The 14,572-nt window shown below is 42.7% G+C and overlaps 1 protein-coding gene across 1 annotated transcript in view; it reads right to left on the bottom strand.

Moving 5' to 3' along the window:
• The window catches only part of vwc2 (von Willebrand factor C domain containing 2), a 234,895-nt gene that overhangs the window by 164,786 nt on the left and 55,537 nt on the right, over positions 1 to 14,572 (bottom strand). The gene's annotated exons all lie outside the window — the stretch shown is intronic.

Genomic DNA, 14,572 nt, shown 5'->3' with positions numbered 1-14,572 from the left:
GCAATCAGTAATCAGTGGGGGTGCCGCAGGGACCAGTGCTGGGACCCCAACTATTTACAATCTATATTAACGACTTGAAGAAGGGACTGAGTGTAACGTAGCCAAGTTTGCTGACGATACAATGATGGGAGGAAAAGCAATGTGTGAGAAGGACATTAAAAAAATCTGCAAAAGGACATAGTCAGGCTAAGTGTGTGGCCAAAAATTTTGCAGATGGAGTATAATGTTGGAAAGTGTGAAGTCATGCACTTTGGCAGAAAAAATCAGAGCAAGTTATTATTTAAATGGAGAAAGATTGCAAAGTGTCACAGGACCTGGGGGTATGAAACACAAAAGGATAGTATGCAGGTACAGCAAGTGATCAGAAAGGCCAATGGTATCTTGGCCTTTATTGCAAAGGGGATGGAGTATAAAAGCAGGGAAGTCTTACTACAGCTATATAAGGTATTGGTGAGGCCACACCTGGAATACTGCGTGCAGTTTTGGTTTCCATATTTACGAAAGGTTATACTTGCTTTGGAGGCAGTTCAGAGAAGGTTCACTAAGTTGATTCCGGGGATGAGGGGGTTGACTTATGAGGAAAGGTTGAGTAGGTTGGGCCTCTACTCATTGGAATTCAGGTGAGCTTATCGGAACGTATAAGATTATGAGGGGTTTGACAAGGTGGATGCAGAGAGGATGTTTCCACTGATGTGGGAGAGTAGAACTAAAAGGCATGATCTTAGAATAAGGGGCCGCCCATTTAAAACTGAGATGAGGAGAAATTTCTTCTCTCAGAGGGTTGTAACTCTGAGGAATTTGCTGCCTCAGAGAGCTGTGGAAGCTGGGATATTGAATAAATTTAAGACAGAAACGGACAGTTTTTTAAACTATAAGGGGATAATGGGTTATCCCCTGGTGGGCGTAGTTTATCGGCCCCCAAATAATAACTTCATGGTGGGGCGGGCAATAATCAAGGGAATAATGGAGGCATGTGAAAAAGGAACGGCAGTAGCCATGGGGGATTTTTAACCTACATATCGATTGGTCAAATCAAATCGCACGGGGTAGCCTGGAAGAGGAATTCATAGAATGCATACGGGATTGTTTCTTAGAACAGTATGTTACAGAACCGACAAGGGAGCAAGCTATCTTAGATCTGGTCCTGTGCAATGAGACAGGAAAAATAAACGATCTCCTCGCAAAAGATCCTCTCAGAATGAGTGATCACAGTATGGTTGAATTTGTAATACAGATTGAGGGTGACGAAGCATAGTATGCTTAAACAAAGGGGACGACAGTGGGATGAGGGCAGAGTTGGCTGAAGTAGACTGGAAAGACAGACTAAACGGTGGCACAATTGAGGAACAGTGGAGGACTTTTAAGGAGCTCTTTCATAGTGCGCAACAAAAAAATATTCCAGTGAAAAAGAAGGGCGGTAAGAGAAGGGATAACCAGCCGTGGATAACCAAGGAAATAAAGGAGAGTATGAAATTAAAGACCAATGAGTATAAGGTGGCCAAAGTTAGTGGGAAACTAGAAGATTGGGAAAATTTTAAACAACAGCAAAGAATGACTAAAAAAGCAATAAAGAAAGGAAAGATAGATTACGAAGATAAACTTGCGCAAAACATAAAAACAAATAGTAAAAGCTTTTACAGATATATAAAACGGAAAAGAGTGACTCAAGTAAATGTTGGTCCCTTAGAAGATGAGAAGGGGAATTTAATAATGGGAAATGTGGAAATGGCTGAGACCTTAAACAATTATTTTGCTTCGGTCTTCACAGTGGAAGACACAAAAACCATGCCAAAAATTGCTGGTCACAGGAATGTGGGAAGGGAGGACCTTGAGACAATCACTATCACTAGGGGGGTAGTGCTGGACAGGCTAATGGGACTCAAGGTAGACAAGTCCCCTGGTCCTGATGAAATGCATCCCAGGGTATTAAAAGAGATGGCGGAAGTTATAGCAGATGCATTTGTTATAATCTACCAAAATTCTCTGGACTCTGGGGAGGTACCAGCGGAGTGGAAAGCAGCAATGTAACGCCTCTGTTTAAAAAAGAGGGCAGACAAAAGGCAGGTAACTATAAGCTGGTTAGTTTAACATCTGTGGTGGGGAAAATGCTTGAAACTATCATGAAGGAAGAAATAGCGAGACATCGAGATAGGAATAGTGCAATCAAGCAGACACAGCATGGATTCATGAAGGGGAAATCATGTTTAACTAATTTACTGGCATTCTTTGAGAATATAACGGGCATGGTGGATAGAGGTGTACCGATGGATGTGGTGTATTTAGATTTCCAAAAGGCATTCGATAAGGTGCCACACAAAAGGTTACTGCAGAAGATAGAGGTACGCGGAGTCAGAGGAAATGTATCAGCATGGATAGAGAATTAGCTGGCGAACAGAAAGCAGAGAGTCGGGATAAATGGGTCCTTTTCGGGTTGGAAATCGGTGGTTAGTGGTGTGCCACAGGGATCGGTGCTGGGACCACAACTGTTTACAATATACATAGATGACCTGGAAAAGGGGACAGAGTGTAGTGTAACAAAATTTGCAGATGACACAAAGATTAGTGGGAAAGCGGGTTGTGTAGAGGACACAGAGAGGCTGCAAAGAGATTTGGATAGGTTAAGCGAATGGGCTAAGGTTTGGCAGATGGAATACAATGTCGGAAAGTGTGAGGTCATCCACCTTGGGAAAAAAACCAGTAAAAAGGAATATTATTTGAATGGGGAGAAATTACAACATGCTGAAGTGCACAGGGACCTGGGGGTCCTTGTGCATGAATCCCAAAAAGTTAGTTTGCAGGTGCAGCAGGTAAACATAGAAACATAGAAAATAGGTGCAGGAGTAGGCCATTCGGCCCTTCTAGCCTGCACCGCCATTCAATGAGTTCATGGCTGAACATGCAACTTCAGTACCCCATTCCTGCTTTCTCGCCATATCCCTTGATCCCCCTAGTAGTAAGGACTTCATCTAACTCCTTTTTGAATATATTTAGTGAATTGGCCTCAACAACATTCTGTGGTAGAGAATTCCACAGGTTCACCACTCTCTGGGTGAAGAAGTTTCTCCTCATCTCGGTCCGAAATGTTTTACCCCTTATCCTTAGATTGTGACCCCTGGTTCTGGACTTCCCCAACATTGGTAACATTCTTCCTGCATCTAACCTTTCTGAACCCATCAGAATTTTAAACGTTTCTATGAGGTCCCCTCTCATTCTTCTGAACTCCAGTGAATACAAGCCCAGTTGATCCAGTCTTTCTTAATAGGTCAGTCCCGCCATCGCGGGAATCAGTCTGGTGAACCCTCGCTGCATTCCCTCAATAGCAAGAATGTCCTTCCTCAAGTTAGGAGACCAAAACTGTACACAATACACCAGGTGTGGCCTCACCAAGGCCCTGTACAACTGTAGTAACACTTCCCTGCCCCTGTACTCAAATCCCCTCGCTATGAAGGCCAACATGCCATTTGCTTTCTTAACCGCCTGCTGTACCTGCATGCCAACCTTCAATGACTGATGTACCATGACACCCAGGTCTCGTTGCACCTCCCCTTTTCCTAATCTGTCACCATTCAGATAATAGTCTGTCTCTCTGTTTTTACCACCAAAGTGGATAGCCTCACATTTATCCACATTATACTTCATCTGCCATGCATTTGCCCACTCACCTAACCTATCCAAGTCACTCTGCAGCCTCATAGCATCCTCCTCACAGCTTACACTGCCACCTAACTTAGTGTCATCCGCATATTTGGAGATACTACATTTAATCCCCTCGTCTAAATCATTAATGTACAGTGTAAACAGTTGGGGCCCCAGCACAGAACCTTGCGGCACCCCACTAGTTACTGCCTGCCATTCTGAAAAGTACCCATTTACTTCTACTCTTTGCTTCCTGTCTGACAACCAGTTCTCAATCCATGTCAGCACACTACCCCCAATCCCATGTGCTTTAACTTTGCACATTAATCTCTTGTGTGGGACCTTGTCGAAAGCCTTCTGAAAGTCCAAATATACCATATCAACTGGTTCTCCCTTGTCCACTCTACTGGAAACATCTTCAAAAAATTCCAGAAGATTTGTCAAGCATGATTTCCCTTTCACAAATCCATGCTGACTTGGACCTATCATGTCACCTCTTTCCAAATGCGCTGCTATGACATCCTTAATAATTGATTCCATCATTTTACCCACTACTGAGGTCAGGCTGACCGGTCTATAATTCCCTGTTTTCTCTCTCCCTCCTTTTTTAAAAAGTGGGGTTACATTGGCTACCCTCCACTCGATAGGAACTGATCCAGAGTCTATGGAATGTTAGAAAATGACTGTCAATGCATCTGCTATTTCCAAGGCCACCTCCTTAAGTACTCTGGGATGCAGTCCATCAGGCCCTGGGGATTTATCGGCCTTCAATCCCATAAATTTCCCCAACACAATTTCCCGACTAATAAGGATTTCCCTCAGTTCCTCCTCCTTACTCGACCCTTTGACCCCTTTTATATCCGGAAGGTTGTTTGTGTCCTCCTTAGTGAATACCAAACCAAAGTACTTGTTCAATTGGTCTGCCATTTCTTTGTTCCCCGTTATGACTTCCCCTGATTCTGACTGCAGAGGACCTACATTTGTCTTTACTAACCTTTATCTCTTTACATATCTATAGAAACTTTTGCAATCCGTCTTAATGTTCCCTGCAAGCTTCTTCTCGTACTCCATTTTCCCTGCCCTAATCAAACCCTTGTCCTCCTCTGCTGAGTTCTAAATTTCTCCCAGTCCCCGGGTTCGCTGCTATTTCTGGCCAATTTGTATGCCACTTCCTTGGCTTTAATACTATCCCTGATTTCCCTTGATAGCCACGGTTGAGCCACCTTCCCTTTTTTATTTTTACGCCAGACAGGAATGTACAATTGTTGCAGTTCATCCATGCGGTCTCCAAATGTCTGCCATTGCCCATCCACAGTCAACCCCTTAAGTATCATTCGCCAATCTATCCTCGCTAATTCACGCCTCATACCTTCACAGTTACCCTTCTTTAACTTCTGGACCATGGTCTCTGAATTAACTGTTTCACTCTCCATCCTAATGCAGAATTCCACCATATTATGGTGACTCTTCCCCAAGGGGCCTCGCACAATGAGATTGCTAATTAATCCTCTCTCATTATACAACACCCAGTCTAAGATGGCCTCCCCCCTACTAGTTGGTTCCTCAGGAAGGTAATCAGGAAAGTGAATGGAATGTTGGCCTTCATTGCGAGAGGGATGGAGTACAAAAGCAGGGAGGTCCTGCTGCAACTGTATAGGGTATTGGTGAGGCCGCACCTGGAGTACTGCGTGCAGTTTTGGTCACCTTACTTAAGGAAGGATATACTGGCTTTGGAAGGGGTACAGAGACGATTCACTAGGCTGATTCCAGAGATGAGGGGGTTACCTTATGATGATAGATTGAGTAGACTGGGTCTTTACTCGTTGGAGTTCAGAAGGATGAGGGTGATCTTATAGAAACATTTAAAATAATGAAAGGGGTAGACAAGATAGGGGCAGAGAGGTTGTTTCCACTGGTCGGGGAGACTAGAACTAGGGGGCACAGCCTCAAAATACGGGGGAGCCAATTTAAAACCGAGTTGAGAAGGAATTTCTTCTCCCAGAGGGTTGTGAATCTGTGGAATTCTCTGCCCAAGGAAGCAGTTGAGGCTAGCTCATTAAATGTATTCGAGTCACAGATTGATAGATTTTTAACCAATAAGGGAATTAACAGTTATGGGGAGCGGGTGGGTAAGTGGAGCTGAGTCCACGGCCAGATCAGCCATGATCTTGTTGAATGGTGGAGCAGGCTCGAGGGGCTAGATGGCCTACTCCTGTTCCTAATTCTTATGTCTTATGTTCTTATGTTATGGGGAGCAGGCGGGGAAGTGGAGCTGAGTCCATGATCAGAGCAGCCATGATCTTATTGAATGGTGGAGCAGGCTCGAGGGGCCGTATGGCCTACCCCTGTTCCTATTTCTTATGTTCTTATGATGGTACTTAAGTGTTTCCTTCGAAGTGTCGCTTTGAGGGACTGCCTATGATGATGACTTAAGTGGGATCATCCTCAGTTCTGAGCTTTGAGTGATCAAGGCAACTGAGTTGTAATATTAAAGTAAACAAATTTCAGTCCTTGCAAAGCAGTAGAACCTGAGGCCATAGGATCTTTAACACAATGGAGCTCAGTTATAATCAACTGACAAAATCAAAAGCCAATTCTCAATACTATTCAGTACACAAAGGCATTTAGTCAGTGTTCAGAAAAAGACAAATTTATTTTGTAAACACTTGAGTCTTCTTGTCCTGTCTGCAGAATTTTTGACATAATTTGGGGAGCTGGGAGTAAAAAAGGGTTGGGAACATGCTGCACTGTATTCCTGATAACTTCTACATCCTTCTGATTTCCTGCCAGGAGGTGGGCGGTTTACAATATGCTGGACACTAGGGGTTCCTCTTCCTCTCTAGTGTCCAGCATTGCTTTGGCAGTGAAAAATAGTATTGATGGTTTAGGGGCTGGATGTCCCACTGCTCTCTCGCCCGAAAAACCCCCATCTCACTGCCCTGATCTGAACTTCCCACCCATGCTGCTTGTAAATTCCCCTCCCGCCTGCCCCTGTTCTTGCTGCTTCCTAGAACTGCAATGCTGGAGGCTTGAATGGCTCGAATGTGGCAAATGGAGAGACCTCCTCTCCCTCCAATCACTTACATGCTGAAGGCCTTAGACTAGGCTGAGGCCTCAGTCAAAGTTCTGTCCAGGGACCTTTAGGTCCTTTTAATGATGCCTCCTGTCTCTGCGGGTGTTGCAGCAGCACTCCCATTTCAGCAACTGCTTGATTTTCCTTAGGTACGTTGACAGGCTCCCGCTTGCTGACAGGAATCCTGTCAGGAGCTCGACATGAATACTTAATGTTCCTGATGCAGGAAACTGGGTCGTAGTCATGGCTAGGTTGGGAAAATACAGCCCTAAAACTCTCGAAAACCAATGCGATCATTTGATTGCATAGCAAAGATCGCCAAATTTAAAAATAAAATAAAGTCCGTCTTTTACTGACAACTCTTGAGGTCTGCAGCAGCATTTCACTACACTGGAGTCTCCAAGGCCTGCCACAACAAAACTCTGCCTCCACACTTGGCGGAGGCAGGCAGATTGATCAGGATCATGAGCGCATCGTTGTGTCAGATGAAAGTCTGGTTATGCCAGAGATGTGCCCCAATTTCATGAAAGTGAAAAATCTGGGCCAACTGCAATCAGATCATTGAGTAGGAAATTCAGGGCTCCAAATGAAAGCATATATTGTGTATATATTTTGCTTTGGGTGAGCAGTAACATATGAGGCTAGTGCTAAATCCATTTTCATAAATTGTTATTTTGAACTTCTGCTGATTAACTATACATATGAACATTGAAAGACTTGCCTCTCAAATATTATTCATTACTACCGCTGATAAAGTGGAGAGTTGAGAAAGCCAACCTTGACCCTGGATTTCAACTATAAAATTACTCTGGTCTCTGAGTCAGAAGGTTGTGGCTTCAAGTCCCACTCCCAAGACTTGAGCACAAAATCTAGGCTGACATTCCAGTGCAGTACTGAAGGAGTGCTATACTGTCGAAGGTGCTGTCTCTCAGATGAGGCGCTAAATTGAAGACCCATCTACCCTTTCAGGTCGATGTAAATGATTCCATGGCACTATTTTGAAGAAGAGCAGGTGTCCTGGCCAATATTTATCCCTCAGCCAACATCATTAAAACAAATTATCTGGTCATTAACCCATTGCTGTGTACGAGACCTTGCTGTGCACAAACTGGCTGCCGCATTTCCTACATCACAATAGTAACTACACTTCAAAAGAACATTAAGGAGTTATAGCTGAGTGAGTTTCTCGACTTTCCCAGGAAATTCCGTTCAGTCCACCTCGTGATAGACTCAGGAATAGATTCCATTAAGGGCCTAACAAAGGACCCAAAATTTAGCATGGAGCTCGTAATCAATTACGTTCTAGAGACAGCATAATACATCCTTTTGGAGTTGCAGAGTTAACCTGCTGATTGTCTGGTCAGGTCCTTCCTAGACCTCCTGTGGTTTCCAGTTCTCCATCAGGGTGGGCCCGCTGGAGTACCCTTAGACTCTTTGACAACCTGCCCAGTGTATGGTAATGGCACCAGTCGCAAAGTTTTTTTCCACTTCATTGCCACCTTTCCCTTCCTCCCTTCCCACCTGACCTGTGTGCAAATTTGTTGCCGTGTTTCCTATGTTACAACAGTGACTAAACTTCAAGTGTATCTCATTGGCTGTAAATCACTTTGTGACGTCCTGAGATTATGAAAGGTGCTATATGAATGCAAGTTCTTTCTTTACAAAATTATCTTTTATCTCATGTCTCCATGGGCTGCACTCTGCCCCGCTACAGAATTCCAGTTTAACAACAGAGATGGTATTATTAAATATTGAGGACATAAGTCTGCTTTAATCTTTTAATTTTCATTGCATCAAAACCCCATGGTGATCAATTAATTTTGTCTTGTAAATAAAAATAAATTGTATACACGATGCACTGCTGTCTTCTTCATCCTAATTAGTAGTTGGAATGACATAAAAGAACCTGTAATAAGAGCAACAGTTTCTGAAAATCAGCACGCAAGACCCAATCTGTAAAGAACAATTGCTTGTTTTATGACTGAGAATGTTTATCTGAAAGGAGCAGGAGAGGACTTTACAGCAAATAAAGAACATGCATATAAGCCATACCAGACTGAATCTCAGGAGAACAGGGTTTTAGTCTTGGCGTCTTCACAAGTTCAGAATATTCGCTATTAGAACTGGATTCTTTTAAAAACTAATATTGATTATAGCAATGTACTGTACAAAATGGTCTATGTTGTGAGATCTTACTGCAATTTAGGGAATATTAACAGCTGTTCTAGAAAAGCTGGTTGATTATTTTCTTTAATTGCATAATTTGCAGTCTGAATTCTAATAGTCCAACTAAATGATTAATGGCTTCCTTTATGTAATTGTTTGCAACAGAGGGTGACTGATTAAAGACTTCCCGATTGCACACTCATGTGATAGCTATGGGTTTGTACTTGTCAACTAAACAATAGAAAGTCCCTACCTTAGAATATATAAAGCTTTGTGTAGCCAATCCAGAGAGAAGGGTGGTTTGCAGACTGGCAGAAAAGCAGGAACAATTTTGACGAAGGCTTGAGGGGAACATACTGCTGCTCTGACCCAGCAATCATACTATAATGCCAAGTTGCTTCGTGTTTCTTGAAGCCTTGCAATATAGAGCTAATTCTTCTTTAGGGACCACTAAAATCAATGTTACAATGCTTTTTGAATGCAGAAACAGGAGCTGTACTCTTAGACAAAAACTGTCTACTTTACAGGATACTGTAACCAACTAGCAAGGGCAAATAGGATACAATTTCCAAAATATTTTACTAGTCAGCAAATCATTTGTGCATTGCAGGAAATTTGCAATTTGTAACTTTGTTAATCTTAGTGTACTCGTACTACTTTGTAACATTCACCTCACTGCAGAATACTTGCATCTAAATGAGTGAATAATTATGTAATTGTTGTATGCATATTTCAGTTGAGTAATTTGTACTGTCAGGAGAGATGGAGGCAAAGGTCAGCAAGTTATGAAAGTTAAGATGTACTGATTTTGAAAACATGTGGGGAACAAGTTATTAAAATTGTAACCAAAGACTACTTAACATAAATGCTTTGTAACATTTCTGAAAGTAGAAAGACGTTGCCCTGAGGTGCATGTTGCATTACAATGGGGCGTGGAGCTGCAAAACACTTTAAATAGGCCCTTTTTATACATTCCACCTTCTTGAAAGACAAAATACACAATTCCCTTGCAGGCTTGCATTGCATACTCTCAAAATTGAACACAACCACTTGAACAGTAGCACTTCAAAGGCATAGGCATTTAGCAAATCTGGCACCTGGGACTGAAAATCTACAGCCTCTCAGTGCACTTCTGCCATAAGTTCAGTGGGAGTACACCAGAAGGGCTTGAAATTAGGTAAGTACTGGTCTATCTGGATCCCAGCCTAATGTCTGCAATGCCACAAAGCCTTGTAAGAGGTGGAGTCTCTGGCCACCACCTCTTTCCATTCAAAGCATTGAATTGGGAAAATGCACTGTGCAGAACACTCCCCTCCCACCCCCTCTAGTTCGGTCTCTGGTCTGTGCTAAGTTAGCCAATTATAGTCAATGCCAGGGATGTTATAGTTAACCTCATTTTTCCGGGACTGGGTATCGACCCCATCACTGTTCAGTGACCTGTGCTGGAAAGAGCACATAGGTGGACATAAGATGAGAAGAAGAAGAGGCTTCACTGCAATGCCTCCTGACACTTACATGAAGAATGCTCACTTGGGAAAGGGCTGCTGGCACCCCATGGATCAGGACCCTGACCATGACTCATCACCTTCAGGAAAGGAAAAGAGATAAGGGAATAAACTGACAGCAAGCAAACAATGCATCATGGGGCTGAATTTTCAACCCTTCTGCTTGGCGGAATTGATGGTAGCACCCCAAAAATGGTAGTCAATGAATTATCATCACATTGCTGCCATTACTGTGGCCATGACAGTGTTCATTGGGCCAACTGCTTTATAGTGGAGCAGGCCATGAGTCAGGCAGTAGGCCCATTTAACATTGAAATTGGGGTCCTATGGGCCCAAAATTGGTGAAAGCTAAATTCCGCCCAAGTACCATCCAAAGGACCGCTGAGATCCTGACAGTACTTTGGGTGGAAGTTTCAGGGAAAAATCTGAGAAAGACCGCCTACCAGCAAAAATGGGACTTGTGCGCCGATTCGGTGGAAAATGCAATCCTCGGCAAAGTAACGCCAAGTATTGAGTCAGGCTCAGAGAGAGGGAACTGATGAAATAAAACAGTTTCAAAATATTAAAAAAACACTAGAAATTCTTCAGGGGGCCCCATCCATCTGAATCCCTGCAAAAAAAAAGAAAAGTGGACTAAACTTTTTTTGCAGGTCTTCATACTTACCGTTGGAGGTTAGACCTGCCTCCATGTGGCGGTCTTTTCCCCTGCTGCAGCGGAGGTCCGCCCGGACCAAACTGGCAGCTCAGCGGGTGGGAGGACTCTTCTAGATGGTGCACCCCGGTGCACGCCAGCGGACGGTACCTAGCGGTCTTCTCTCCCTGCTGGCGGGAGGACTCCACCAAACTCACTCCGCCCAGAAACCAGGGAGACCGCCGAGAAAACTTGGCGGCATTCTAGTAATTCCACCAATTTCAGGCCCTATAATCCCAAATGCCATATTTGGACTGAACTGGCTGGAGTGTGGTGGGTTGGAAAGATTGTCCACTGCTGGAGATCTGCTGACTGTGTTTAGATAGATAGTTGTGAAACTGCCCACGGGCAGTCTCATGAGGCTATGCAATGAAGGAGAGGCTTTGGAAATGGATAACAAGGTCAACCATATCAAATCTATGGAGTAGTCAAGGATAACAGAGGATGTAATTTGCAACTTTGATCAGAGCAGTCTTGTTACATGAGAAGGACAGAATCAGACTAGAGTTTGGAATGGGGAATTTTGAGAGAAGGGCACAGAGTTGGGAAATGATGACACTTTTGAAGATCTTAGAGAGAAAAAGGAATGTGACAATTGGGTTGATGATTTGTCTTTTAAGGAGAGGGGTGATGATGGTAATTTTGAAAGAGAGTGGGACAGTAGCTGAGGAAAGAGCCATTAACAATGTTGGCTAGCATGGAGACTAGCAGAGCTAGTTAAGTGGTCAAGAATTGAGTGAGGAACAGATCAAGAGAGCAGGAGGAGATCTCATGGAATAGTTGGCCCTTTGAGATGGTGAAGAGGGATGGGAGGAAAGCTGCAGAGTGATAGAAGATTGGGGTAGAGTAGTCAAGAGATTTATGGAAGGTTGGGAATAAGTGAAGAGAAAGAGTTGGCAGCAGAGGCAGTTCAATCTTAAAGATAAAGAAATTCATGGGCTCTTTGCACTTGGTATTCTAAATGAGATTGGAGAAGGTGAGGAAAGAGGTGAAAGTCAGAGAAACATATTTTTGGGTTATCTTTAACCTCCAGAATTCTGAAGTAGGAAATCTTGGCTGAAGAGAGTGAGGTATAGGATTGCTTGGTATGGTCAATTCAAATTTGGTGAATAATAACTAGAATGGTTGTGCACCTAGTACATTCAGGTTTGAGGCTCTCTGATTTGAGGGAGTGAAGATGGGGACTGTTCCATGGGGAATGGTATTGGTGGGGGTGGTGAGTGATTTAGTGGTGATGACTGCGTCAAAGGCAGAGGCAAGGTTTCAGCTTAACAAGCCAACAGCAGATGTGGTATCATGAAAGGTACAAAGGCTAAGGAGAGGGAGATGAGAGTTTGAGAGTAAATTAGTGAGCGAGTTGGTTGAGGGAAGATGGTGAAACTACTGATGTTAGAGGAAAGTAAGAGAATGTGGATTGAAAAAAAATAAGCAAGTGGCGAGATAGCTTTTTTAGTGACCAAGGTCTTGGGAGCAGAGATGAAAGATGATGGGGTCAAGCGGGTAGTCATGGGTACAATGGGAGAGTTTGTGTGAATGATAAAATTGAGTGAAGATAGGAGGGCAGAGAAGATAGAGGAGAGGGAAGAATTGAAAATATCTAAGCTAAGGGAGAAAGGAGGGGAGACATTTTGATGAGGAAGTTAGTCTGTGGTTTTAGAGGATAGTACAAAACAAGGATCAAAGTGGGAGAGGTAGTCAAAGGAGGTAGTGTAGTAGTTATTATACTGGACTAGAAAGTGGAGGTTGTTGGTTCAAATCCCACTATGGCAAGTCATGAAATTCAATTTTGTAATTTGTGGGTTAGCACCAGAAAACATGACCATGAGTGATGCCAGACTGTGAGGGCAACTAAGAATGACTAATAAATGTGGCCTTGCCGCCATTACACACATCCCAAAAATCAATTAAACAAGAAAATGCCAGTCGAAAAGGAAAGGCCAAAATGGGCATCAGCAATAAGACCTACAGCACTGCCATAGCAGTTTGTGCTGGGCAAGTGATGACATGAATTGGCAGGCAGGGAAACCAGGTGGAAGAATCACTGCCCATGAGACAAGTTTCTTTCAGTTACATTCATCAACTATGAGGTCATTAATGGTAGGCACCTTTTTCACAAGGAACATTCTGGGAGGTGAACTGAATGGGTTAGTGATTGATGATCAGCTGGTTGGGCTGTGGAAGAGATTGGGCAGAAGGGCAAGATTAGAGAAGGTAACCAACTAAGGAGTGAACTGGACAAAATGGTCCCCCAATACAGGGGGAGAGAAAGTTGCTCCGAGAAAAATAGGTATAGCAGAGAATATTGATGGAGGCACAGAAGGAGAATATGGTTTAGTTTTAAAGGAACTTGAGCCTCGCACAATGACGGAAAGAAGTTAGGCTGATGAATAGTATTAAGTGTGAGAAAGAATCAAGGGAGACATGGCATTGGAGGAGGAGAAGAAAAGAAACAAACAGGACAAACAAGCCAATCCAAATCAACAATCTATAGTGAACTCCCTGATATAAAATACAGATCATTTTTAGTTCCTTATTTATCTTCGCCCCACCTTCAACCAACATTGTTGTTATTGATGAGGAATGTGAAATCGTCCAGCCCGTGAATGCTGTCTGCATTAAGTTTTTGTTAGTTTGCTGAAAAATGCACTTGGGAGATCTGGTAAGACGGTTACTTTTTAAAAAAAAACTCTTTTATTAATGGTACAGTTCCTAAAATGCCCATCTCAAAACATTCATCCCAAATTTAGCACATAAGTTGATCAATTGTTTATGTACTATTGTTGAGATTTAGGCATTGGTGAGTTTTGAGCATTATTAATGTTCCTAGATTGTAAAATAAAATAATTTAATTATAATAAAAATGGAATGGTACTCTCCGGGCCACCCCTCTTCATTATTTAAAAAAATATATATATTCCTTATGGGGAAATATATGGAATTTATGATGAATTGTGAACTCCATCCTGTATCATGCTTTAACATATTTCTATATCATCCAATTTCATATGAAGTTTAATTAGGTCAATGTACAACAATCTTAAAATATAATTTTTGCTGCTAGGACTTCCTGTTCTGTTTTTGCTGCGATCTGTGAATAAAGTGAAATGATAATACTGGCTAAGGGCAGATTGGAGTTAGTTGCCTATAATTACCACCATTGTTAAAGGAGCTGCTGTACCACATACAAAATTTCACTAGGCTTTGCCTGAAGACTGACTTAATAAATACTTTCCAGATAACAATAATCAGCTGTCCATCCACATGAGAAAAAGAAGTCATTAATATTGATTATTTGCGTGTTGAGAAAGAATTGGGATAGAAACCTGCCAACAGGAAAAAGGACTGCTTTGATCTGATGTGAAATGCTGTACGGAACAATATATTTGGCTGCTAGCTCTCTTTGTCCTTCAGTTCACTCAGTTCATCTGTATTCCCACAATTTGTTGGTGAGAAAGAGGTTTGACCCACGTAAAAGCTCATCAAAGGATTCAGGTTAAAGAT

This window comes from Pristiophorus japonicus, chromosome 5 (genome assembly GCF_044704955.1).
Source record: "Pristiophorus japonicus isolate sPriJap1 chromosome 5, sPriJap1.hap1, whole genome shotgun sequence".
Taxonomy (NCBI): domain Eukaryota; kingdom Metazoa; phylum Chordata; class Chondrichthyes; family Pristiophoridae; genus Pristiophorus; species Pristiophorus japonicus.
This window is presented reverse-complemented; position numbering and strand designations above follow the sequence as displayed.